The sequence below is a fragment of the Eupeodes corollae genome, chromosome 2 (genome assembly GCF_945859685.1).
Source record: "Eupeodes corollae chromosome 2, idEupCoro1.1, whole genome shotgun sequence".
Classification (NCBI taxonomy): domain Eukaryota; kingdom Metazoa; phylum Arthropoda; class Insecta; order Diptera; family Syrphidae; genus Eupeodes; species Eupeodes corollae.
The window spans coordinates 134,783,599-134,810,716 of NC_079148.1; the positions used below are offsets into that span (position 1 = coordinate 134,783,599).

The window sequence follows — 27,118 nt, forward strand, 5'->3', positions numbered from 1 at the left end:
TCATACTGCCAGCGAATGAAGATTTCTTCCCAGATAAAATGATAAGAATACTCAAAAGTTCGTTCAAAATTAATAAAACAAAAAGTTGCCAAAGAACTTTAATTCAAATACAAAAAATTACTATTGATTTAAGTTCATAAAATAATTACAAGGTTATACTCGTACAAAAAGGATAATATGTATTGATATATCTTTTTGAAACACCATCTTCTCAATAATTTTTTGCTTTTATTTACACTGTGTCCTTTTGAAAAATACCTTCCCACTACAAATTATTTTGAAAAAAATCATTTTATAACTTGCATACCATTATAATGGGATCTCATAACTTCTGATATCTACTCCTTTTTATATAAGGCACTCACTGTTATATGGAAATACTCATGCAGCCCACTGAACTGGATATGATATTAAAATATGAGAAAACCCATTATAAAAAGAGAATAACCATCAAGAAAAATAAGGAATATATCAACAAATAAATCGTTCGCAATAAACATCTTTGTTGGAGAGGGCTGCTGGAAAAGGACTACGACAACGACAACGACAACGAAAACGACGACTACGATGACGACAACGAGTCCATCATCTGCCATGCCATGGTCCTGTAGGTGGTAGCATCTTCTTTTATATTGAAGAGGAGCAATCGAATATGTTGATGCATAGCATTCTGCCACGAAATCGATCTGTTTCATATGAAAATTCTTCAATAGCATCATCAGCTCTCCTTGCATTCCTAGAGGTAAGCCCAACGTTCGTTCAAGTAGTACACACAATATCATCGCCATTATTTGATGTAACATTGTTTGTAGTTTGTTACACAACCCTACCATCAACCATTCCATAACCAGTCATCAGTTACATCAGGATCAAAACCAGAAGCAGAACAAGAACCATAACCATAATCATAACCACACCCGGTAAGGATGTAAAAATGAAGCAACAAAATAACGTAACTCTTCTTCCACCTCTGGCCAAAAACCCACTTGGCCAACACTTCTTGCCTCTGCCAATGTTTATAGATGCGATGCAGCCAACTAGAGTGTATCCTTGTTGGCCATCACCTACGCTCCTCCATAATGTAAGTGCTTTATGTATCCAAGGCAATATCTCGAATAATAAAAGAAAACAAAAAATAAGCACTGGAAGCTGAAAGCGTTTGGCTTTATTGTTATATTCAAGGATCATCATCGATACGGATTGGATTCTCTGGTTGTTTCTTTTTTCTTTCCTTTCTCATTTCTCCCACTGTGGTCAAGGATGAACATTATTTTCGCAGATGAATGGCTTGCTTGAGTAAAATCCATAAAATATCCTTCTTCGCATCAACTTTCCCTCTTGGCTCTCGGCTCGAGATCCTAGATCCTAGATGATGACAGCGCATATTGTATTTGTATACATTTTGTCAAAAAAGAAGAAGAAGAAAAAAAAGGACTCGCAAGACTTGAAGGGTAAAATAATGTCAAAGATAACACACAGTAAGTCGTAGAGCTATTCTCCTCATAGAGTCCTATGTACACACCACTTCTACATACACCTATACACAGTGCCATGTTGTTTTGTTAGATCAAAACTTGAAGTCCTAGTGTATCTAGTGTTTATACATCAAATTGCGGTCGAGCTGTCTATGTATATGGATACAAAAAAGGAACTAAAGACGAAGGTAAGGTATTAGCATTAGGTATACCGCTATACTCTCCTACTTCCTACGCAGCAACAAATAGCTTACAAATAGTTACAGACATGTTTGAAATGCTTTTAAGGATAACGCTTTTGAGATATAGTTACTGAAGAAGAGCAATCGACCAAAGACAAAGATGACAACGGGGCGGTGGGAGGAGACTATATATTTTTTGACGGATGAGTGACAAGCAGTGAAATAATAATCGATTTTTGGACTAAAATGGATTTGAAATGATTTCGGAAGTAATTTAACTACAAGGATAATGGAAAGTAACCGGCAGAATGAGAAAGTAGGGTTAAGTGAAAATGACTTGATCTAACAAACTAAATTAATCTGTGGACTGTTTAAAGCAGGACTTCCATTAAGTAATTAAAAAGGCAAATTGGGATAGTTTGATGGTTTTGTGCTTACACAAGGAAATATTATGGAGTACCTATTGAAAAATTCGGAAAAAAGTTTTTAAATACTTAAATTTAAAGCCCTTTCTAAATTAATTTCATTTCGGAAGGTGAATATTTTTGGTAATCTGGATTTTTAATAAAACTGGGTAAATTTCTATTTTAAATCGTAGTTTTTGATAATTTGGCGATTGGATATTATGTTTCCACTTTTGATACAAAAATTATGTACGTCCTTAACGCAGACAGATTATTAAAAACCTAAAGAGTGCAGGACAATAAGACTAAATAAATGGTTTTACTTCAATAAAATTCAGAGAGAGTCGAAATTTGTAAGAAGTTTAAATTTTACGTTTTGAGCACTTCATTAAAATGTATCTTAGTATGAAGTGGAGACAAATATTTAACGCTTCTAAAAGGGGGATAAATTGTATTATTATCGAAATCACTCATTTAAAAATGGAAGAAAACATAAAGTAATACAAAAATTAAGTGAGTGCTAAACTTTACTTTAATATGCATTGAGTTATACAAAAACTTGCGCAGTCATACTTTATGACGTTTTGTTATTATTTGATAATATATCGCTTTATTTTTGGAGAGATATTTGATGCTCCAAAGCCTTCGAGATCGTCACCAAAGAGCGGTTGAAGTATCTCACAGACTTTAATCAGAGATAAGGACCACTGCGAATGCAGTTATTATGTCACTAACATTCTGGAGGAACATGTGGTTCCTTTCTCACAATTTAGTGATGAGAATTTCTTGCTGATGTAAGACAATGCGAGACCTCACGTTGCCAGTACATTACGGACTACTTAGAACAAGCAGAAATCGATGTGATGGCTTGATCCTGGACCATCCCAACCAGCGTGGTCCCTGGCTAGCTGTCTCCAGTTTCGCACGCCAAGTTGGTTCTCTCCCACCTGGGTGCGCCACCTGATTCGAGGTCTTCCTCTATTGCGCCGTCCGTCGGAATTGAATTCGAAGACCTTCCGGGCTGGAGCGTGGATGTCCACCCTCTCAACATGACCTAGCCATCTAAGCCGTTGGACTTTAATTCTGTTAACTAGGTCAGTGTCGCTGTACAGCCCGTACAGTTCGTCGTTATTATTTTCTCCTCCATTCTCTATCAATGCGTGCGGGATCAAAAACCACCCAAAGAATTTTTCTCTCGAAGCATCCTAAGACGCTCTCATCCTTCTTTGACAGGGTCCAGGCCTCAGCGCCATAAATGAGAACCGGGATGATGAGTGTCTTATAGATGGTGATTTTACATGCTCGATAGAGGACTTTACTTCTCAATTGCCTTCTAAGTCCAAAGAAGCAGCGATTTGCAAGAATTATTGTTCGTTTGATTTCAGCGCTGGTGTCGTTGTCTGCATTAATAGCGGTGCCTAGGTAGACAAAGTCTTTAACTACCTCAAAGTTATAGCTGTCCATGGTGACGTTTTGTCCAAGACGTCGTCGTTCATTGTCCTTTTTTGATGACAGCATGTACTTGGTCTAGTCCTCATTGGCCACTAAACCCATCTTCTTCGCTTCCGTCGCAATGCTCAAAGTTTGACAGGGATGCCAAAACTAGACATTGCTCGGTAGAGCTCTTCCCTATAGATCCTGTCATATGCGGCTTTAAAATCGATAAAGAGATAGTGGGTATCGATTTGAAGTTCGTGGGTTTTTTCCAAGATCTGTCGTAGTGTGAATATTTGGTCGATAGTGGACTTTCCTGGTCTGAAGTCACACTGATAAGGACCAATCAGGTTGTTGACGAATGGCTTCAGACGTTCACAGAGAGGATCAGCAGAGAGGATCTTATACGCAATGTTAAGAAGACTGATGCCTCTGTAGTTGGCGCAGTTTAGAGGGTCTCCTTTCCGCCCGATACAAGGGCACACTATGCTGTGATTTTACTCATCGGGCATGCTTTCCTCCGACCATATTTTGCAGATGAGTTGGTGCATGCTCCGTACCAAGTCATCGCCTGCTGCTTTGAATAGTTCGGCAGCGATGCCGTCAGCTCCAGCAGCTTTGTTTGCCTTAGGTTTAGATATAGCTATCTTCACTTCGTCAACGTCGGATAGGCGGAATTGTTGATCTGCGTCGCCGAGGTTGAGTGATTCTATCTCTCTTACAGCGAAATTCGATTCGTCATCGCCGTTATATTTTGGAGAAGTTATCTTTCCATATTCTCAGCATCGACTACGGTTCTACTATGATGTTTCCCTGATCGTCTTTACAGGCTTCGGTTCGTGGCTGGTACCTTTGGGAGGTTTTTACCTTTTGGTAAAAATGCTATCTCTAAGAATCCATATTCGAGGTATGACGAGGCAAATTAAAGTTATGATAGATGTTAGGGAAGGCAATACCTGCTACTCAGTGAACCAAAACTCATTTATTGTATGTTTTATTATATTTTGAAGATTTTAATATCATTCACATAGGTTTTAATGATACTTTTACTGATACATCGTATAAAATCTAACATAAGGAGTAGAGTTCCTAAATGACTACCCTGGGAAACTCCTGATTCAAAAGGGTTGGCAAAAGAACTTTTGAATTTGCTTGTATTAGATGTATTTTGAGAATAAGAAAACATCCATTTTATAAAATGAGGAGGAAATCCAATTGGCTTAAGCTAAAATGTGATAATATCATGAAAAAGTTGGTCTAAAACTTTAAAATAATCAGTGTAAATACAGACGAGCTTTTCACCTCTAGTATACTTGAGAACTTATGCAAAAATACTAGTATGTATTTTCATAGTTTTTCCAAGCATAAAAAGAAGCATTGGAATACGACCGTTTTCGAATTAAATAATTTATTTTAAATTGACATTTGTTTGTTAGTGCATAGTTTTGAATATTTTGTTATAAATGCATATAAACGCATATTTCGTCATATTTTTGACAAAGGGAAGAATTTTTGTAACCTTTATTTAAATATGATTTAAGTGTATACGAACCTTAATAATTTCAATAACAAAATCTATGAAAGAACATATTTGGTAGCACCTAACACAATTCTTACTGTCATGGTTTCCATTCTTCCAATTCCTTTTCATTAAAAACACAATTTGATTTATTGGAAGATGTTTTTAAAGAAGTAGGTGCAGTTGAATGTTACATTGCTGAAACCATTATTAAAAAAAATTTAAATGTTTTAAATAAAAATGAAAAGTAATTTAAACTTAAAAACATTTTAAACATTTTATCAAATCATGGACCTGCAGAGGTTTTAGAAAACTTGTCAGGTAGTGAGATATTGTCGTTTAAAAATGCTCCAATGACATCGACTGACGTTAAACGGCCATTTTCCATGTTCAAACGGTTTTTTTTTCAGACCAATTAGGCAGAACTTCAGAAAGTATAACAAAATTAATACCGATGATTATTTTTTTTCTGTATTTGTGAAATTCAGAATTTTCAAAAGAATTTTTATTGGATATTAATACCTGTTTTTTTTAAAGAACACATTTTCATTTTTAAACTCATATTTTCAGATTTAAGGAGCATATTTTGTGCACATATTTTGGAGTTTTAAGTGTATACAAATCCTTGCCCTGCTAATAGTGATTTACATTTTTTCAAGACAATTGGAGGAATTCCAGCTGGTTCAGAAGAATAATCAAAATCATAAGGAGGGCCGTAACTAAGATCTGCTTAAGTGTTCTTTCAAATTACATTAACCTTGTAAACTTAGATTCGTTAAAATCAATTCTACCTTCTGGATTATTAACGACATTAGGGTCCATATTTTTTTTTGCTCAATCTATGAATCTGCTAAATTGACCGAAATTTCGCACCAAAATTCTCAAAAACTGTAACATCTTGAACATGGGGTACAGTGTATAACCGAACCTGAATAAATGAGTTTTATAGAAAACATAAAATAGCAGGACTACTACTATTTTTTAACTTCCCATAGGAAGTTATTGTAATGGGTCCGATTTGTCGAACTGACATTTCTCGTAGTTTCAAGGTAACTAGAATTGAAATAAAAGATTTTTATTGGGTGTGTAAGTAATATCGTACAGTTTCGGGAAGTTTTTTTCGTCGTCCATACCTCAAGAACCAGTAGAGACATCGACTTCAAATAAATTTTGTTATACAGATAATAATGCAGAAAGATGCAGAAATGACTTTAAGAAAAATTAGCGGGTGGTTTTTTTCACCAAGCAATTTAAAAAAGTGTAATTTTTGGTTAATCCTAAATGTCTCATAAATAATGTTTTTAACATCTTTTAAAACTTTGAGAAAAATCAAATGGACAGTTTTTTTTTTACAAAAAAATAAAAATTTAAAAAAAATATTAATAAAAGTTGGTCAAAATTTATTTTCGACCCAAATATCTTTTCAAAACTTTTTAATATTGGCCTTAAATTAAAAAAAATATTGTTGTCAACATTCAGTACAATTTTGAGAACAATGGAATTAATAGTTTTTTACCTTAAAATAAAAACCTAAAAAAACATTACTAAAAGTTGTTAAAAATTGACTTCCAAATCAAATATTTTTTAATACTTATAGATTTATGTTTTAAACAAATTGTATCTTTTAAAAAATATGGTTGTTAACATTCAGTAAAATTTTTAGAAAAATAGAATTGGCATATTTTTTTACAAAAAAAAAAATAAAAACTAAACAAAAATTAATAAAGGTTGGTAAAAAATGATTTTCGACTCAAATATCTTTTCAAACATTTTAGATAATAGCTTCTAATTAATTTTTACTTATAAGAAATATTGTTTTCAACATTGGGACAAATCTTGTGAAAAATCGAATTGACAGTTTTTTTACAAAAATTAAAAACCGAAACAAAATTAACAAAAGTTGGTAAAAAATGATTTTCGACTCAAATATCTTTTCTTAAAAAATTTGAATATTGGCTTCAAACTAATTTTATCTCATAAAAAATATTGTTTTTAACATTCGATAAAATTTTGAAAAAAATAGAATTGACAGTTTTTTTTACAAAAAATAAAATTCCAAAAGAAACAATACTAAAACTTGGTAAAAATTTACTTTCGACTCAAATAGCTTTTCAATAATTAAAAATATTGACTTCAAACTTATTTTATTTCACAGAAAATATTGTTTTCGATATTTAGCAGTTTGTTTTTTATGAAAATCCAACAGTCCGTTTTTTCATAAAAAAAATAAAATCTGCAAGAAACAGTAAGCAAATTGGGTATGAATTGATGTTCGGTTTTTGATATCTCTCAAGTTTATTTAATTTATCCAATTTGTAAACATTTAAGAAATAATACTGAAATTGTTTAAAATTGGTTTTCGACTAAAAAAAAAAACTGTTTCTTGATATGAAAAATATAATTGGTAATTTTAAAGCTTTTAAGATTAATTCAACTGACAACTTTTTTAACCCAACACGAAAATCATCAAACTTTTAAGCAAGACAAATCGACAGAGGCGATGGAAACTTATCAGTGTGAGTCGCATCCCAACCTCTCTTTTCTTTTGTTGTGTACCAAGGGTGGCTAAAGTTAGTTTTTCTTGATTTCTTAAAAGGTAGATTTTTTCTAAACAATTATTAAGGATCTTATACAAATTTGAAACTGCTTCTTCAACATAAAAAAATGATAAAATATCAGCAATTCCAGAAAATCTTTAAATCTTTAGAGAACAACTCTTAAGACGAAGAGTTATCAATATTAATAATTACTAATCTAGATTCTAGAACAAGAGTTCTTCGAGAATTCAAATACAGCTTGTTTGCTGTAAGTCAGTAAGATGGACTTTATCGAACAAAGATAGTTCCAATTGTGAAGATGAGAAAGAGGCTTCAAGGTATCCATGAAATCAATGTGTGGTAAATTAAAATCACCTAGAAGTAAAATATTGGTGTCAGAGCAAATTGATAAGAAAGTCTAATGCCAAGAAGAGTTCGCTATAAACAGACTCCAAACTTTTTGGAGAAATATAAACGTTTAAAATAATTAGTCTTAGTCTGTACCATTAACTTTTAACAGACCTATTCAATTGATAGTTCAATCGGAAAAGATACAGAAGAAGAGAAATGTGTATTTTTTCCCGCTATGAGAACACCTCCAACTCCACCTGAATCCTTTGCTTTAACAACATTACGATCATTTCTCTAAACTTCGAACTCTTTAATAAAAAGTTCTGTGTCGGAAAACCTTAAACTTAGCCAAGTTTCGGTCAAAATAAAGACGTTGTGTGGGAATAATAGGAAGTTTAGAAAAATGTCAGAAGTCTTACTACGAAGTCCCCTTACTTTTTGGTAGAAGAGTGCAAGCCAGTTAAGTGTTTTCAAGGAAACAACTCGTTTTTGACTTTGTGTAAATTCTTTTACCAAAGTCTCTGCGGGCAATATTCCAATAGAATCGAAGATCGTGGGATTCGTTACTAATGTGAAAGAGGAAACATAGCTATTTGGTTTACTGATCTTAGTACAAAAAATGGATGAGCTGCAAGGTATGCTCTTAGTAGATACTAAGTAAGAAGTTATAGTTAGTTATATAAGAAGGGCCATAAATTAGATCTCCTTAGGTGTCCTTTCAACATGCAATAACCTTGTAAACTTAGCTTTGTTCAAATCAATTCTACTTTCTTATTAACGATTTGCTTTGTTCAATCTATGCCACCTTGAACATGAGGTAATACCAAATGTGCAAATCAATATGGTTATTAACATTTTCTGCGGCTTCGATATTGTAAAAATCTGCTTGGCTGAAGTAATTTGTTTGAACTTCGAAAAGACTTTTATGTAGCCAAATGATGCTAGTTAGTGGTACTCCCAGTTAGTATTCAATTCTTACAATTTATTTAAGAAAGTAAAGCAATTTACTTATAACCACAGCATTTACGTCTTTGTTTTTTTATGGTGTAGTTATAAAATAGACAAAAGGTACAAGTTATAAACCGTCAGATTCTTTTTGTAGACAAGACATCCCAAGTTTAAATAAATCTACTTTGTTAACTTCCTGCAGTACTTACTACGAATATATGTATATGTATGTATTTATAAACATTACTTTTTCTTTTACATAATTTCTCCATTATAAAGTGCACAATAAAACTATAGATAAATGTATATAACTGCAAACAAAATAAATTACAATACTAAATGCATCATAATCACACGAAACCTCATTTTTCTATAGTCTTTTTTTTAACATCACACATACAAACATATATTATTTGAACACTGTGTAGTGTATACAGTATTATATAGCTATAGTGTCCTTTTTGAGGGAATAATTGCATTTTGTCAGGTAATAGCCTTTGGTAAAAAGTTCATTCTACCTTACGCATAACTTCCTTGTGGCCAAGCACAAGTTTATTACTTTTTTTTTGTTTTGTTATTTCTACAGTCACTGTCCTATTCTCTTGGTTGTACATTGTACTGCATTGTCTACTCTTTTATCTTGTGATAAACAGCTATGGCTGAAATAATAGGAACATTTCTTACTTTTAAGTTTAACTGAGCAAATCTATTTATGCCATGAAAACAACCTCATCTCTAGAACGGTTCTTAGTTTTCTGCAGAAGGCTACAATCTCCATAGAAGTTGAAAGTACAGAAAAGCTGAAGTAGCCAGAAGAGGATTCATTTTGCAAAAAGGGGATGGGATGCCACCCACATCACCGATAACATTACCATCAAACTTAAATTTTAGATTTTTTACCTTTAAAAGTTCTAAGGACATACTTATCAAAAAATTGAGTTGTGTTCTTAGTATTTTGGCCATAGCTGTACATAAATTTGCATAGAAACTATGCATTATGTTGTACCTGGTTCTGGTGCATAGGATAAGTTTTTCCAGAGAGTGAGAAATGGTATTTTCCTAGATATACCTTACCTTTACCATACTTACCTGATAGTCATACTTATAGCTATGAGAGTAGTTTCGTTTTTTTTTTTTGTAGCTTGTTTTACATTCCTTAATTATTACACTTTCCCTCAAGCAATATATGTACATATAAAGAGTGGGAAATTCTCAAGACAACGAACTTAAAAATAAAATTAAGACAAAATATATGTACTTCTTATATGCACATTTATATATACACACAAAGTATACTTAAGGCCGCAAGGTATGAGATTTAAGGAAATAAAACAAATTTGCGTTCTAACCAGATTACTTATAGGTATAGGTTAGGCTATACAAGTATGAAGCTTGGAGCTTGAAACTTTCAGGTTATGTAGGCATAGCATTATCCTCGTATAGAAAAGCAGACAACAACGAGGGCGATGACTTTCACAGACATCCAATATAATGGACCAAAAAGTATAATCTGCAGGTTAAATAAACGTCTGCCGTCGTCGTCGCCGTTGCGTCGTAGTCGTCGCAGTGCTTCGCGTTTTGGGAGTTTTTTTTTATGTTAACTTTAGTCCTCTGGCAATTGTGTCTAAGAGTCAGTCTTTATATAAGAATATATAGGATTTAAGGTAGATGATTTTTAAGTAGGATTACTTTTATGGTGAAAAGTTGTGTGTTTGTTTTAATGTTTTTTGTTTTATATGGTGGCTTTTAATTTGCAGGATATTAACATCAATTAAGGATCAAGAACATTATTGTCTCCAAAGCACCCATAAGCTGTTTTATATCAGACTAAAGAAAATATGATGAACTGAACATATTATGTGTGTAAGTTGGTGTTTGAATGTCTCAATCATTATAAGTATACTTATAAAGATATCCGAAATAGATCTGGATTCAGGATCGGATATATACGAACTATCTGGATTATTAGAACCAATCCGACACTATTCGGAAACCGGTACACAAGCTGACACAGAATCATATAATCCGGATTTTGTATGAAACCCTATTACAAATAAGTAGGAAAACTGAAAAAAATTTTTAAAATTGAAAGCCATTGTAAACGGTCCAATCTTTCAAATTGAAAATAGTAAAATTTGTCGACGTTTCAAGGTTCCTAATTACTGATTTTTAGAGAGTTGTCCGTAAGTAAAACCATTTTTTATAATAATTAAGGAAGAAATTATAAATTGTTATGAAAATCATAGATGTTCAAATGGTAGACATGTGCATTCAAGAGGACACAAGCGTCCACAGGCTTTTCTCAAAATCAACCTCTGTCTATCAACTCCTACTCTCTCCTCCCCGTGGTGAACATCGGGTGCCTAGTACATCAACTGGAGATTGGGTTCCAACCCCAGTGGAAAGTTGTTGGGAGCAGCAAACGAGAGAGGTGGGGAGAGGTGTTTCCATTTAGGCACCTCTCCTTATCCAGACGGCAGCGGAGGAATTGCCGAAATGGAATCAATGGTGGCGTCTACAGTTCCAGTAAGGTTGAACTACTTAATGAACACCTTATAGAGCTTCTTCGAAGAATTAGCGGAGGCCCTAGACCGCAAGGGCAGCAGATATCACCGCCATCCAGGAAATACGATGGGATGGGCCGGGCAAAAAGAGGATGAAAAACTTCGATATTTACTATGGTGACCAACAACGCTTATTTTGATGCGGCTTCGTCATTGGAGCCAGACTTAGGCAAGAAGTCTTGAGCTATAGGTGCATAAATGACCTTCTCATGACCATACGCATCAAGGCTAAATTCGGCAACATTAGCCTGATATGCGCGCACTCCCCCACAGAAGAGAAAGACGACAACACCAAATATATGTTCTTCGAGCTCCTAGACAAAACATATGAGCAGTGTCCTAGCTACGATATTAAAATAGTCCTGGGCGATTTTAATGCCGAGCTAGGAAGGGAAGACGTCTTTGGTGGAATAATCGGGAAGAACAGCCTGCACGACAACACTTCACACAACGGATTTAGGCTCATAGGTTTTGCTGCGGGGCAAAACGTCATGGTAGCCAGTACGCGTTTTCCACACCTCAACATCCACAAAGGAACTTGGACTTCTCCAGCATTATGGATGTACGAACTTTCCAAGGAGCTAACATCGACTCAGACCACTACCTCGTTGTAGCCAAGGTAGCACTTTGGATTTCCAGACCCATGAGAGGGTCTGAGGGTCATGAGGGCATGAGAAGCGCGCGGTCGAAGATGTTAAGAGGTTTAAAAGCAGGAATGAAGTTCAAAAGTTATATGAACAGTAGAACGAAATTCACAGGTACATAAACCTAGAACCGAAGGCTGCAAAGACGAAAGTGGAAACTCCATTGTGGAACCGCAGTCAATGCTGAGGATATGGAAGGACCACTTCTGCAGACTGTATAACGGCGACGATGAACCGAATTCCGCTGTCAGGCAGGATGATGATCCATTCAACATAGACGACGAAATCCAACAATCCCGTCCTCCCGGCTTAGACAAAGTAAAGATTGCCATACCTAAGCTGAAGTCTAATAAAGCCGCTGGGGCGGATGGCTTGAATGCCGAGCTCTTTAAAGCAGCTGGAGATAAGTTGGTTAGGAGCATGCACCAACTTATCTGTAAGATATGGTCGGAAGAAAGCATTCCCGATGAATGGAACCTCAGTATTGTTTGCCCGATCCTGAAAAAAGGAGACCTTCTAAACTGCACCAACTATAGAGGAATCAGTCTACTTAACGTCGCCTATAAAATCTTCTCTGCCATAATATGTGAACGTCTAAAGCCCATTGTCAACAACCTGATAGGTCCCTATCAGTGTGGTTTTAGACGAGAAAAGTCCACAGTTGATCAAATATTCACATTATGGCAGATCCTGGAAAAACCCAAGAACACCAAATCCAGTTCCACCATCTTTTCATCGATTTCAAGGCCGCATATGACAGCGTATACACATACAGTGACGAGTTGTATAGAGCCATGTCTAGTTTTGGCATCCCTGCCAAACTCGTCCGTTTGTGCAGGATGACCATGGAGAATTCACGCTGCTCCATAAAGGTTGGAAACAACTTAACAGAACCTTTCGACGTCAAAAAAGGTTTTAGACAAGGTGATGCGCTGTCATGTGATTTTTTTAACATCGTGATTGAAAGAATAGTGCAGAGCTCACACGTCAACACTAGAGGCACTATCTTTCAAAAGTCTGTCCAATTACTAGCATATACTAATGACATTGACATAATCGGAAGAACTCAGCGTGATGTCAATGGGGCTTTTGTGAGTATTGAGGCAGAGGCGGCAAAAATGGGTTTAACGGTTAATGAGGGCAAAACAAAGTACATGCTGTCGTCTAGAAAGGACATACAATACCGACGTCTTGGTCAAAACTTCACAACCGACAGACGTAACTTTGAGGTCGTCAAGGACTTCGTCTACCAAGGCTCCGCTGTAAACACAGAAAACAACACCAGCGCTGAGATCAAACGCAGAATAACTCTTGCTAACCGCTGTTTCTTTGGACTAAGAAAGCAATTGAGTGGTAAAGTCCTTTATCGAGGGACCAAAGTGTTGCTATATAAGACCCTTATCATCCCCGTCCTGCTTTACGGTGCAGAAGGGCTGTACAGCAATGTAGACTAAGCCAGAGGGTAAAAGTATAACGACTAAGATGGCTGGGTCACGTAGAGCGCATGGAAACCAATGCTCCGGCCCGGAAAGTCTTTGAATCCACACCCATAGGACAGCGCAGTAGAGGAAGACGGTGGATCAGGTGGTGCGCACAAGTGGAAGGTGACCTCAATTTTTAGTATTCATTTTATAGGCTTAAGAGATGAAGAAGTTATTTAATTTGGACCGGAAGTTGACAAATTTTCCAAATTGAATAATTTGTAAATTCAAAGAAACGACAGAGTTTACTTGAAGAACCGCTCATTAGAAAATTTAAGTCAATGGTTAACCACCAGTTAGTAGAACCGTCACAAATAATGGTTTAGGCAGTTTTGACTGCGGATGTGAACCAACTGTTTACATTAAGGCTGGCTTCATAGTAAATGCGATATATCATAAGGAAAATATTCTTGAGGCTGCTTTGAAGCCATGTGCGCAGGCAAACATTTCGTTCGCAGACTTTGAACTTTTCAACAAGACCTTGCATCTTCTCATTAAGCGTGAGTAAACCAAAAATGGTTAAAAATCAACGTTCCAAACTTCATTGCAACCAAACAATGCTCTCGAATTTACCTGACGCGAATTCAACAGAATATTTTCTTTAGGCCATTTTAGAAAACAAGGTACAATCTAAAAAATACGCTAGCCTCAAGACACTGAAAAAAGCTATTGTCCTTGAGTGGGTTAAAATACCTTAAAGTTAGTTTCGGACAGCTTAGAATTTGTTTTTTAAATGTCTGAAGGTAATAAAGGATTTATCAATTGGCGCGGGTAGATTTTGGCGCTTCTTGGCGGCCATTTTGTTTTGGTGACATATGTCAAACCTTTTGTTTAAAATTCAGTTGTTTATGTATGTTACCCTATTGAACAGTACGTTTAAATGATGAAACTTTAGTATCAAAATCAGTGTTGGTCAACGTAAACGTATTCAAGTATTCAGCAGAACCCGAGGGAGTCTATACCTCGCCGTGCACAAAAACTTGGCTTTTCTCAGACTTCAAATTGGCAAATTTTTCTTCGGGACTTGGTATTAGATCTAATTCACCCATTAACTCGGAGTTCATGATCAAAGACAACGCCGCCGTTTGTTCTCTATTTTGGCCGAAAAATCATCTTTAGTGAAGAGGCACATTTTTGGTTAAATGACTGTGTTAACAAGCCAACAAGTATATGGGACGATAGTAACCCACGCGAGGTTTGCCAGGTGATGATGCATTATCCAAAAATTACCGTTTGCTGTGGATTTTGGGCTAGTGCGGCGGCGTAGATGGTTCGTACTTTTTTAAAAAAGACGTTGGTGAGGCAGTCACTGTCTACAGCACTATATAACGATTATGACTAAATTCTTAATCAGATTTCGATAATCCTATTCACTATCTACCCCAAAAAAATCCAGTTTTATGGTAAATGTGAAGGAATTTTAAACTTGTTTTTAACAGGTAGAGAGCACAGTGGAAAGAATACTCTATTAAAACTTAGAATATAGCTGTTAAATTATATCCTAGGTACTACGTACCAGCAAGTGTTCATAAGATTCTTTTACACGGAAATAAAATTATAGAATCTTGTGAACTTCCCATTGGTACCTTGTTAGAGGAAGCTCAAGACAGCCAAAATAAGTATTACAGATATTTTTGATCCAACAATAGAAGGAACATTTCAAGGGCGTCAGATCCCTATTTCATTTTTAAGGCCTGAGCCAAAGTACAAAAATTATTTGATGAGTGAAGAAGCTTAACATTTATTAATATAATTATGAACAAAATAGTCATTACAAAAACTCTAAAATGTTTGAGAAAGATTTCTTCAAAGTATGATCTCAAAATAAATTTAAATAATCTTAATATTTTTTTAATGTTGGATTTTAGAAAAAACATGTTTTGGTCAAAAGCCATTTGCTCTTCTTGTGAGCGCGGCAGCGGGCGGCTATTATAAAAGTTGATTTTCCTCGCAGTAATCAATATTCTCTGAAAATTTCATGAAAATCAATTCAGTGGTTCAGATTTTATTTAGTTTTTTTTCGGGTTCCCCAAACAAGGTGCGCAACTGTGCGGTAGCGCTACGTGCCACACAGCAAACCCCACAATTGACATTTTGCATTAACGATTTGAAGGTAAGGTTATCTCCTGCAGGGGTGATGTGAATTGGCCACCAATGTCATTCAATTTGACCCCGATAAACTTTTTCGTTTTTGACTTTTGTCAAAAATTTAAGAAAAATCAAGCTAACATTTTTGATGAAAATTGCTGAAAATTAGTTTTCAACCAAAATATTTTGGAAACAAAACAACTTGACAATAAAGGTAGATATTGACTTCAAATTTGTGTCAAGCATGAAATAATATTAAACATAAGTTTTCAGAACAGAGTTTTCTTAAGAACACATTAAAACTCTATCGTCCCATACAAATGTGTTGCGTCAATATTTCGTAACATTTAAAAACAGTGTTTCTTACAAAAATTCAAGTTCTTCGAAAAATACTACTTTATTGGTTTTAATTTTCGAATATACACGCATATCTCTAAAGAAAACAGATAAAACATAAATCTTTCATTGCAAAGGTACTCTTTAAACTTTTTTAAATACTAAAAGTTAGAACACTTTTTCAAATAGTTATCAGTGTGGGTCGCATTTAGCCTCGTTTAAGTCATTACATAGGATCTTGTTTGCATCTGAATCCGGAAATCCGCTGAAATTCTGACAGTATCAGTTTATGATCCTGCGTCATTTTATGGATAGTTCTGGTATCTTAAATGTCTCACTATTTTTCAGTGATCAGTATTTGAATCCGTAAAGTTTCGTATATTGATTGAAGTTAAGCCTTTTCTAAATGTAAGTTGCTCGCTAGGGTGTCATTGATTCGCCAAATTCTTTTTGGGGAATACTCGTAACATTCACAGAGGTTAACTCCACTGTTTCCAATGACAATGTCTATAGTTATAGCTTTTAGCCAAAAAAGGAAAAAAGAAATGTTGAACTTTTTAGCGAAATATCTTCTTAAAAACGTGACTTAATTCTCTAAAACCAAATCTGCATGTCATTGACCATAATCTGATTCAATTAAATTTACACACGACTGATTCAGTTTAATTCTTATATCGATTAATTCATTCTCTGGAACATGTTTCATCTGAACAGAAAAAAAATAAATGCAACTTATTACATTTTGTAAGCTTAACACGTCTCGCGAATATATTTCATTTTCAATTTCCTTCTTCGAAGAAGTGAAAATGCCTGTTCCCACTCAAGTGACTGCAAAGATACAATTCCTATCTTCTCCAAAGGTATAGGTACATCGAATTACCTCCCTTTTCTTTTTGCAGAAAGATACAGTTGTACACCTTCAAAAATGTACAGGGGGTGTAAACATATCTCTACATAGTACGACATCCTGTCTAGACATTGGAGCTGAATTTACCAAAAATTAAAAAATAAAACGAACATTTCAGTATCTGCTTCTGTTGCAACAAAAATTTATCGAAGATTTGCCGCAAAGTGTTTTCCTGGTTCTGTCTATCTAACCCAGTACCGAACCGACAAACGGCGGCGTCGGCTTCAGCTTCAGCGGGCGGCTTCATGTCTTGCTCAAGTGCTTTTTGGCCAACAGCCTTTAATAGGATGGGATGAAGCCGAATGAACTTTCGAAATTCATCAAATTGAAAGAAAAAATAACACAACAAAATATATAAACTGCCTGAATGCATCCACTTCACAGAATAAGCTTGTATACCTATGTTATATCTGGCCCACTGCTTCAAGAGATGAAGAAAAAGTTATGAAAATTGGATACAGCAGAATTCGAATTGGTAACCTCAGGCTCGGGGTCGAGCAAACGGTTGCAAAGGATACCACAAAAAAGCCAAATAAAATAAAATAATATAATTTAAAAAGAGAGAGACGAGGAAAAATTCTTCTTCTTCCCAAAAGTAATGTTTTGGGGTTGAAAACGATTCGAGGGGATGATGAGAAAAACCATCCCTACATAACATGTATTCTGCCCCTTTGGGGGAATATATCAGAAGTCGGACGGAACTCTATGCAACCATAGGATGAAAAGGTCTTTCAAAAGTTGTGGCAGAGATGGTGGTGGATCCATCGGCACCTTTGATAAAAATAAAACTTTTCCTTGGTCTTGAAGTGGGTGTTGAAGTTGGTGGAGAGTGGTGTCATGGGAAATGAACGAACATTATGCACCTAGCACCCGGTATCACTACTTGCACGGGGAAGGATCTGTATAACTTTATTAAATGAGAGAAGAAAAAAAAACACCGATAGAAAAATTGTATGCAAAGACAAAAGAAAGGACCAAAGAAAAGATGGAAACCTTAGAATATTCTTTTAGAATAAATATCTCCGTTTTGGGATGCACCACAAGGCAAGAAAATGATACCCCAACCGTTGAGGGTACAAAACTATTCGAAGCTTTGTCGTCATGATTCTTTTCCAATTTCAATTTAAACAGAGAACATTTTTGAGGTTTCACATAAAATGTCGAGGTTTTCGAAAGAAAAAAAAAATCCTTTTGAGGATTCTTTTGTTATATAAACTGTCTAACTTTGAAAAATCCAAAATATGTTTGTGTTTTGCCAAAATGTGAGGATAAGAAATTTATTTTTGAACTAAATTAATAATAATGATAAAAAGAATGTACCATCCTGCGCAAGGAGTTGTCCATGCCACCGATTGCAGGATAAGTTATGTAAAAGGAGAATTCATGAGGAAACCATTGGACAAATTACATTTCAATTACACATCAAACTGAAATTATTATATTTTCAAGGGTTTGTTTTTCGTCCTTCTTTTATAATATGAATTTAATTATACATGGAATTCGAATTTACCTGAAACTTCTTTGTGACGATCAGAAAGATTTTTGTTTTTAAAAGTTGAAGAATTCCTGAAATGAAAGAAAGAAAAATGTTAAATGGAGGAAGTTGAAGTTGATGTGGTGAATGGAAAACAAATTGGTTGCATGTGTCAGTTTGTACATTAGAAAAGTCTTTTAACGAACTGCAAGTTATTTTGTTTGTAAGGATTTAAAAATTTATCTCAGGTAATAAAGTCATCACATTGTGATAGTCGACTTTAAATTGATAGTCGGTAAATATAATAGAAGTTATATGAGTGATACAAATTTCGATGATAAGGAATTTATAAGACATTTGCGAATAATTAATTTTAATTCGAATCATGTCTTATTATTTTTTTATCACATCAGGTTTTTAAAATATGCCTCTTTAAAAATTTTGAACACAACTAAAAAATATGTTTTTAAAGTAAACCAAAACATTGTTCTTAGCAATAAATTGTATGACGAACGTAAAAAATCTTAATCTTCTAGACATAGTTTTAATTATTTTGGCATCTTACTTAATTTCTGAAAATTCTTTTTATTTACGATATTTTCACTTTATAAAGTCTTAAGAAACCTTGAAATAAATGCTTTCATGGTTTTGAAAAATTAATTTTGAATTGTGATTTCGAAACCCAACTCTAAAACCGTTTTGCCTTCTCTGTTAAATTACGTCTAAGTCAGCGTTTCTCTGAGATACATATATTTTTGAGGCAATTGAACTTATCTACTTTAAAAGATTTCATAAACTTGGATAGCCTCATAAAGCCTCATATTTCCATGTGTTTTATTTCGAATTTTAAAAAGTTATGTATATCTTAATAAACTTTACGTGAAAGAGAGATTTTGGAATAAGATTTGTATTGAGGGAATTCAAAGTCATCTAAAATGAAATGTACAATTTTATTGCCAGGATCAAAACCTTGTCGATCGGTATTGTCAGGAAAGTCATTGAATAATTTGTCAAGTATTGAAGTTTCAAAACATTGATTTTAATTCACTTTCAACCATCGATTGATAGTTGGGGCATGCAGATACTTTTAGTTCTTAAATTTCTACAGCTGTCAAAGTATCACTGCCTTCAAGCTGTCAAAAATATTTAGAAGGGTTTGCCATTTTAATGTGCACCGTTTTTAGTTTGCTGGTTTCTGAGGTTTCAGTTGAGGAAAATGGGTCTTGACTTACTGTCGTCAAATAGAGTCGATCCACGCCGTAGACTTGGTCAAAACGTGACAATTGACAGGCATAACTTCGAGGTGGTAAACGAATTTGTTTATCTGGGCACCGCTATTAATTCTGCAAATGAGATCAGCGCGGAGATCAGACGTAAAACTACCCTTATTAATCGCTGTTTCTTTGGCGTTAGCAAGCAGTTGAGGAATAAGGCCCTACCAAAGATACTCGTACACTGTACAAAACCATTCATCGTAGTCTTGCTGTATGGTGCAGAAGCATGGACCCTCTCCCAGGCGGATGAAGGATCGCTTGGTATCTTCGAGAGGAGGGTTCTGCGTACGATCTATACCCCGGTTTGTGTCGACAACCTAAGTAACATCTGAAGGAGAAGATATAATAATGAGTTATATGAGCTGTACAGCGATTTGCCACTGGTCGAAACGCTTAAGATGGCTAGGGCATGTAAAGCGAATGAACATGGAAGCTAAAGCCCGTAAGTTATTCAACGCCAAGCCTGAGGGAACAAGAAGCATTTTCGGTGGAGTGATCAAGTTGAGACCGACGCGACACATCAACTTGGTATTCGAAACTGGAGGCAGGAAGCTAGAGATTGAGGTCCAGGAGCACAATACGCTGTAGCGCAAACTAAAGTAAAGAAGTAAGTTTCCAGTATGCTGACCAGGTAGAAAGTATTGTACTCGTATGTCAGAAGTCTTGTCTGCCTGTTATCTCCATGGCTTCAGTGAATTCAAAAAGTTTAAGCTTGTTTACATTCACTTTGTATAATTTTTGGGATTTCAGCCTACAAAAAAGATACAAAATCAGTATGCCAGGCACACAATTTAAGCTTTAGGCCATATTTGGGATGAGAAAGAAGATTTTAGTGAAGAAATATTGATTATTCTATTCAATATTCGCTAAGTAGGGTTAAAGAACGAATCTTTGTCCACATAAGGCGACTATATAAAAAGTTTTTCATTTTTGGCGTAACACTGCTGTACAAAAATATGTGTTTATTTCGAATATTAGGTTGGACGTTCAAAACGAACTCAATGAGTTTTCAAATTATTGGCCTAACCTTCAAAGCAAAACACTGAACAAGTGAGAAGGAGAATAAATACAATTTCGAAATAAAAATGGTTAAAAAATAATAATCAATTAATAACAACCAAGAACTCAAGCTTGTTCGTGTTTTAAGCACGATCAGTTTAGAGAGTACTCCAAGCCCATAAGCGTGATTAGCATTTCAAAACTCTATTCAGAGGTTTTCTCGGAAAGGGAAAATAAATCTGTCTTGAAACAGTATGGCTTTCGTTACAACAGGTCGGTCCACTGGTGATCTCATGCTTTATCTCACTGAACAGTGGAACAAATCTTTACATCGTTTTGGAGAAAGTATAATTGTTGGTCTTGAAATTTCTAAGGAATTTGATAGAGTTTGATATCAAGCTCACTTATCGAAAATCGGTGCTTTTGGTTTTGACGAATTTCTTCTTTGTTGGGTTGCCTTTCGGACAATTCATGACAAGTAGTATTGGTTTCCAATCTGATATCCACAAAAAAAAAGCTGGTATGCCCTAGGGCTCCGTCTCTCTTCCTTCTAACCCACAACACTGTTTCGCTGATGACAGTTTTTAGATTCACATCCTTGTTTTTCTGATGGGGACTACCAACGACAGCGTATGATAAGCTCATTCAATTCTGATCTTGACACCGTCACAAAAGGGTAACCCTCCCCCAATACCACTATCCATGGGTGACACCTGCATCGATGAGATGTAACAACTATCGGTCTAAGGAATGTGTATCATAAACCACTTTTTGTGGAGTGATCACATTTTTGATGTCGCCAAAAATGCTGCTAAGTCCTTAGTTTTTCTCCGACGATGCAAGAAGTTATCTACCCCTTCTAATCTGGCTATAATTAAAAAAGCTTTTTTTTTTCCTTAACTCGAGTAAAACTCTCATACTTGGGCTGGAGCCCCAATAACGCACTTGAGTCTTTTGGATAGAATTGAAAAGAGAGCTCTTAAAATGATAGGAGATCGTTTTCTCACCTGTAATTGTTTTATCGTTATTTTTTTAAACAATAAGTAAATAATTTAGGTGGAGCAAGAGTCCGAATTAGGGCCTAGTGACTTACAACTCTCAACCATTTCTGTGTGTGAGTACTGTTGTGAGGGATGGAGGGGACCTAAGCCGAATCCAAAAGGTTGTTTTGAGAAAGCACTTTTCGTGAATTACTCTTGGAGAATTTGTCAATTCCTTGCAAGAGGCAGTACCCGTAAAATAAACTTTAGATGGCATAGCCAAGGATCGAACCCAAGACCTCTGGCGTGACAGTCCAAAGCACTAACCATTAAGCTACTGGTACTAGTTTTTATAAACAATGCTCTAGCGAAATATCCAGTTGTATTCCTCCCCTTAAACAATTCAACCGTAACACCCGTTCTTCTGAAAATGCCCAATTGGAGTAGGTACTGTTAAGTACAGAGATTCTTTCTTTAGCCGCACTACTCGAATGTGGAATGCTTTACCTGAACCAATAATTCCCACTCATTACAATGAGCAGACATTCAAAACCAATGTGCATCGGTTTCACCTTTCTAATCCTACCTTCCTTTCCCGATTGCTCGCACTGTGTTTAATAATTGTAAGGGTATTTAAAATCCCTTTAGAGTTCACGTTCGCTGATTTGGCAGTAGAAATATTCGACCGACCCCTGATTTTTCTCAAAAATCAAACCAAAAACTTTGATAAGGCCCTGTAGTTTTATCCAAAAGTACAAATTTCATTCAACGTTATCCTCCAGCGTTTGATAGCACAGGTAATGGCTTGAAAAAAATGTCAACGTTTGCTATTTCACCAAATTACTTTGACTAATTTATTTTTTCAGTTTTTCTTAACGTTAATGGCTTTAAGAATTTTACCAACAAATTAAAGTTATTTCTTGGATCCGAAAATGCTTTTAAAAAACAATAAAAGCAAGTGCCACTAATTTAGCTTATGGATGAAATTCAAGACCTTTCTATTTTATGAATATAAATTTAACATCTTATGTTGTATTTTCTTAAAAGGTTCTCGTGAAATCACTAATAGAAAAATAAATATTGAATCTGTAAGTTAAATTCATAATTTAAATAATAAATTTAATAAAAACAAAACAAAACAAAATAAAAATAAAAAGAAAGTTTTCTAACGTCAACCTAAAAGAAAACTTCCTCAACTTTAGACTGATATTTTATAGTTTTAAGGTTTCACAAAATTTTAAAGTTTTAAGTTAAAATTAATACAACTTGAACCGCATACACACAGTTTTGGTTTTCTTCTGTTGTTCATTGGGGTCGGTATATATAGAAATGATTATGAAAGAAAATTAATTTTAAAACAATAAATTAATACTAAAAGCTGAAACTAAACAAAAAGCTTCTCCTTTGTGAACTATTCTTATACAGAGAAAGTCCGCAAAAGAGAGAAGTAGCCATCTCTTATAAATACTAAACCTTCTGTACCGCTGCTATTTGTCTTATATGCTTTCTTCAAAGTTTAAGAAACTCTTTAAGACACAATAAACAAAAATAAAAAACTACTTAGAATAAGAAAACTTAAAAGAACATTAAACTCTCGTCCAAGTGCCATGGGGTGTGGGTTGGGTGGTGTTTTGTTGGCCCAAAAAGGACGAAGACGATGATGATGATGATGATGAAAAAGATTCAGGTGGGTACATATTCTCACCCTTGAGAATGTTTGTATGCATGTAGGGTAGGTGTATAAGAAGGATACAAATCCACCCCCTCTAAGGATACTACTATTTCATCATCACATTCCACTTAATGTTTTGAACCGAAAATTATTTCAAAGTTTTTGTTTAATTTCTTTTTGCTTTCCCTTTCTCTAGTTTTGTTTTCTTGTTGTTGTTGAGATTTTTGCTTCCTGGCTCTTACTATATTCGTATATGGTCGTAGTCGTCGTCGTCGTCGTCGTCGTTGTTCCAACTACATCACTTAACCTAAGAACTATGCCACAACAAGAGCTATTGGGCTTGAGCTGAAGTATGGACGAAGGAAGAAGGACTTGTGGAGACTTGAGAACTTAACAGCTATACAAATGAGAATTACAAAAAAGAAGAAGGAAAAAAAAAAGAAATAAACTTGATATATACATCATGTAGTTTTAGGTATCCGCACCACCATCACCGCATCCTTGAAGGCCGCAGCTGTTCCCTACGGATGATGCTGTATGCAGAGCTTTTTTGGAAAATTTTCAACTTTTTTGGTAGTTTCTTCCTTGGAGAATGATTTTCATTTTGATTTTTCTTTCGTTGTTTTATTTCTATGTCAGAATATAGTTTCCTGGATCTTTTCTCCAAGTTCTTTTTGAAGCAGGTCCTTGATGGTTTCGTGTTGTTGTTTTATTTCTGAGGTGTTGTTGTGTAATCTTGCACCCACTCCATACCATCGCACTGGTTTTTCTGTAGTGTTTAATTAGTAGTTTAGCACGTAAAAGTTATGTGGCGTTCGTCTTCTTCTTCGTTTTCGTCCTTACTCGTTTCTCGTCCTCAACCCATCAGAATCCTTTTGGACGAATGTAATTTGGTTCGTGCCGTCTCTAAAGGCTCTTTAACTATGTGCTTGAATGGTCTTCTTCAAAAAGTTGGTCATTTGAACACAGCAAGCAAACAGGCAGAGAGACCGTAGGTATACCACTTTCAAAAAAAAAAACGTACATTTCAAACCAACAACAGCAACGGCTCGCGGTCCTTTTGACAGAACACGAACCTTTGTGGTTTTGCTTTTGTAGTACGCTACGCCTCGACTGCCTGTTTTACGACTCAGTTGATCCATTTGAATTTTTAGTCTTTTGTGCTGTTTGTATGCGGCTTATTGTAAAATATAGATGATGATGGATGATGGCTATGTTGGTACATTTGTCCTGGATTTTTGTTTTTTAAATTCAGTCAAAGGCGTTAAAAAGTCTGTGTTTTATAATTTGAGTTGTTAAGTATGTATATAAATGTTGATTTTTGTGTTTTTGAAATTAAAAAAAAAAATTGGTTTGTTCAGGTGTAAGCAAGTGTTGGATTTTATGTACGCAAGACAAGGCCGATGATGATGATGAAGAGTTTTTAAAGGTCAGTTAATTAAAAATTTGCTTTTTTGTTGAGACTTGATGCGGCTTTTAGGCAAAATTTATTAGACCGTATTTAAGTGGTCTCGAACTAAGTTGGGAGGCAGATGTACGTATGTATGTATGTACATACGAAACGTTGCGTTATCAACATCAACATCAACTTTGTTATCACAGTTCTGAAAGCTTTGAATGTTTTTCAGACAAAAATAGCAAAAATTCAGGTCAATTGTAAAAGCAATAAAAGTACGAATTTCAAAGTGGTGGTGTTTGAAAAGACAGGTAGATCAACTGAAAGTAAGTACCCCGAAATATTGAGATAAATCGGATATCAGAAACAGTTTTCCGAATAAAGCCGGGTTCGTGCATAGATGGAACTTTGACATGGAATAAAACAAAAATGATATTTTTGTAAATTGACTTGAAATTTACTTCATTCGAAATATAATCTTTCAGTTTAACAATTTAAACATGATTTTTGGCATATGATCGCCACGGCTAGCTCAAATGTAATTTGACCTTGAGCTCCAATTTTCAATTAATTTGTGCAGTTTCTGTTGGCGTATATCTTATTAACTTCCCATAGGAAGTTATTGTAATGGGTCCGATTTGTCAAATTGAAAATTTTGACATTTCTCGACGTTTCAAGGTCCCTAGAGTCGAAATAAAAGATTTTTAGAAATCTGTGCGTGCGTGTGTACGTACGTTCGTACGTCCGTACGTCCGTTCGTTCGCGATGTTTTTTTCGTCGTCCATAGCTCAAGAACCAGAAGTGATATCGATTTCAAATAAATTTTGTTACACAGATAATAAGGCAGAAAGATGCAGAAAGGACTCTCAAGAAAATTGCTTCGGTTGTTTTTTTACCATAGCAGTTTGAAAAAAAGGTGAACATTTTGGTTAACCCTAAATATCTTACGAACCAAAAACGCTATAGACTATAGACAAAATTTTACGACTAAAATATGATTTCATCTCCAAACCAATTTTGTGCAACGAAAAATAATGTTTTTGGCATCTGATAAAATTTTGAGAAAAATCGAATTGAGTTTTTTTTTATAAAAAATAAAATTCTAAAAAAAACATTACTCAAAGTTTTTAAAAATTGAATATCGATTCAAATATCTTTTCAAAAACTTGAAATTTAGGCTTCAAACTTATTTTATCTTATAAGAAATGTTGTTTTCAACATTCTGAAAAAATGTTAAGAAAAATCGAATGGACAGTTTTTTTAACAAAAAATAAAAACCTAAAAAAAAAAATAATAAAAGTTGGTAAAAATTGATTTTCGACTCAAATATCTTTTCAAAACTTTGAAATATTGGCTTAAATTTACTCTTACCTTTCAAAAAATATTGTTGTTAACATTCAGTAAAATTTTGAAAAAAATCGAATTGATAGTTTTTGTAAAAAAAATTAAAAACCGAAGAAAAATTAACAAAAGTTCGTAAGAAATGATTTTCGACTCAAATATCTTTTCACAAATGTGAGTTTATAGCTTCAAACTAATTTTTCTTATAAGAAATATTGAAATATTGTTTTCAACATTAGGACAAATTTTGAAAAAAAAAATCGAATTGACAGTTTTTCTTACAAAAAATAAAAACCTACAAAAATTTATAAAAGGTGGTGAAAATTGATTTTCGACTCAAATATCTTTTCAAAAATTTGAAATATTGGCTTCAAACTTATTTTATTTCACAGAAAATATTGTTTTCGATATTCAGTAATTTGAATATAAAAATCCAACAGTGTGGGTCGCATCCCAGCTTTTTTTTTAAGTGTGGATTATGACATCATTCAATAGACCGCCTCGGCTTCTTATGGTGGCAGATCTAAGTGGCCCAATGTTCAATGATCCATAGATCCAGCTTAATTTGAACGATGCCCTGTGTTATGTTCACTTTGAGGCATCAATCGCTTAGACCTGCGACTTTAAGAAACTTTACAGGAAAATGCCTAGTGGAGTCAAATCGCATAACCTTTGTGGCCGATTCACATCACCATTGCGAGAGATAACCTAACCCTAAAATCGTTCATGCAAAATATCAATCGTGTGGCACGTTGCGCCCGGTCGTCCTGCTGGAATCACATGTCGTCTAGGTCCATATGGTTCAATTTGGGCCATGAGAAATAAGTTATCATCGTTATATAGTGCTCGATGTTTACGGTGATCGCCTCACTAACTTCGTTTTTAAAAAAGTATGGACCAATTACGCCGCTGGTCCAAAGTCCACACCAAACGGTAACTTTTTGAGGATGCATCATCATCTGGTGAACCTCACGTGGGTTGGTGTCGTCCCATTTACGGAAATTTTGCTTGTTCACACAGCCTTACTTACTAACTTAGGGTGGCGCTACAGTCCTGCGTGAACTTGGGCCTCACCCAACAAACTTCTTCATCTAGCTCGGTCCCTAAATGTC

At 34.9% G+C, this 27,118-nt stretch overlaps 1 protein-coding gene across 2 annotated transcripts in view; it reads right to left on the reverse strand.

The window, feature by feature from the left end:
• Positions 1-27,118, reverse strand: part of LOC129946318 (uncharacterized) — a 246,616-nt gene that overhangs the window by 70,166 nt on the left and 149,332 nt on the right. The window contains exon 3 of one of the 2 annotated variants that reach the window (XM_056056452.1): positions 18,381-18,436. The exons of the other annotated variant lie outside the window; for it this stretch is intronic. The gene's annotated coding sequence lies outside the window, so the exon portion shown is untranslated. The remainder of the gene's footprint in view (positions 1-18,380; positions 18,437-27,118) is intronic. 2 annotated transcript variants of the gene reach the window in all.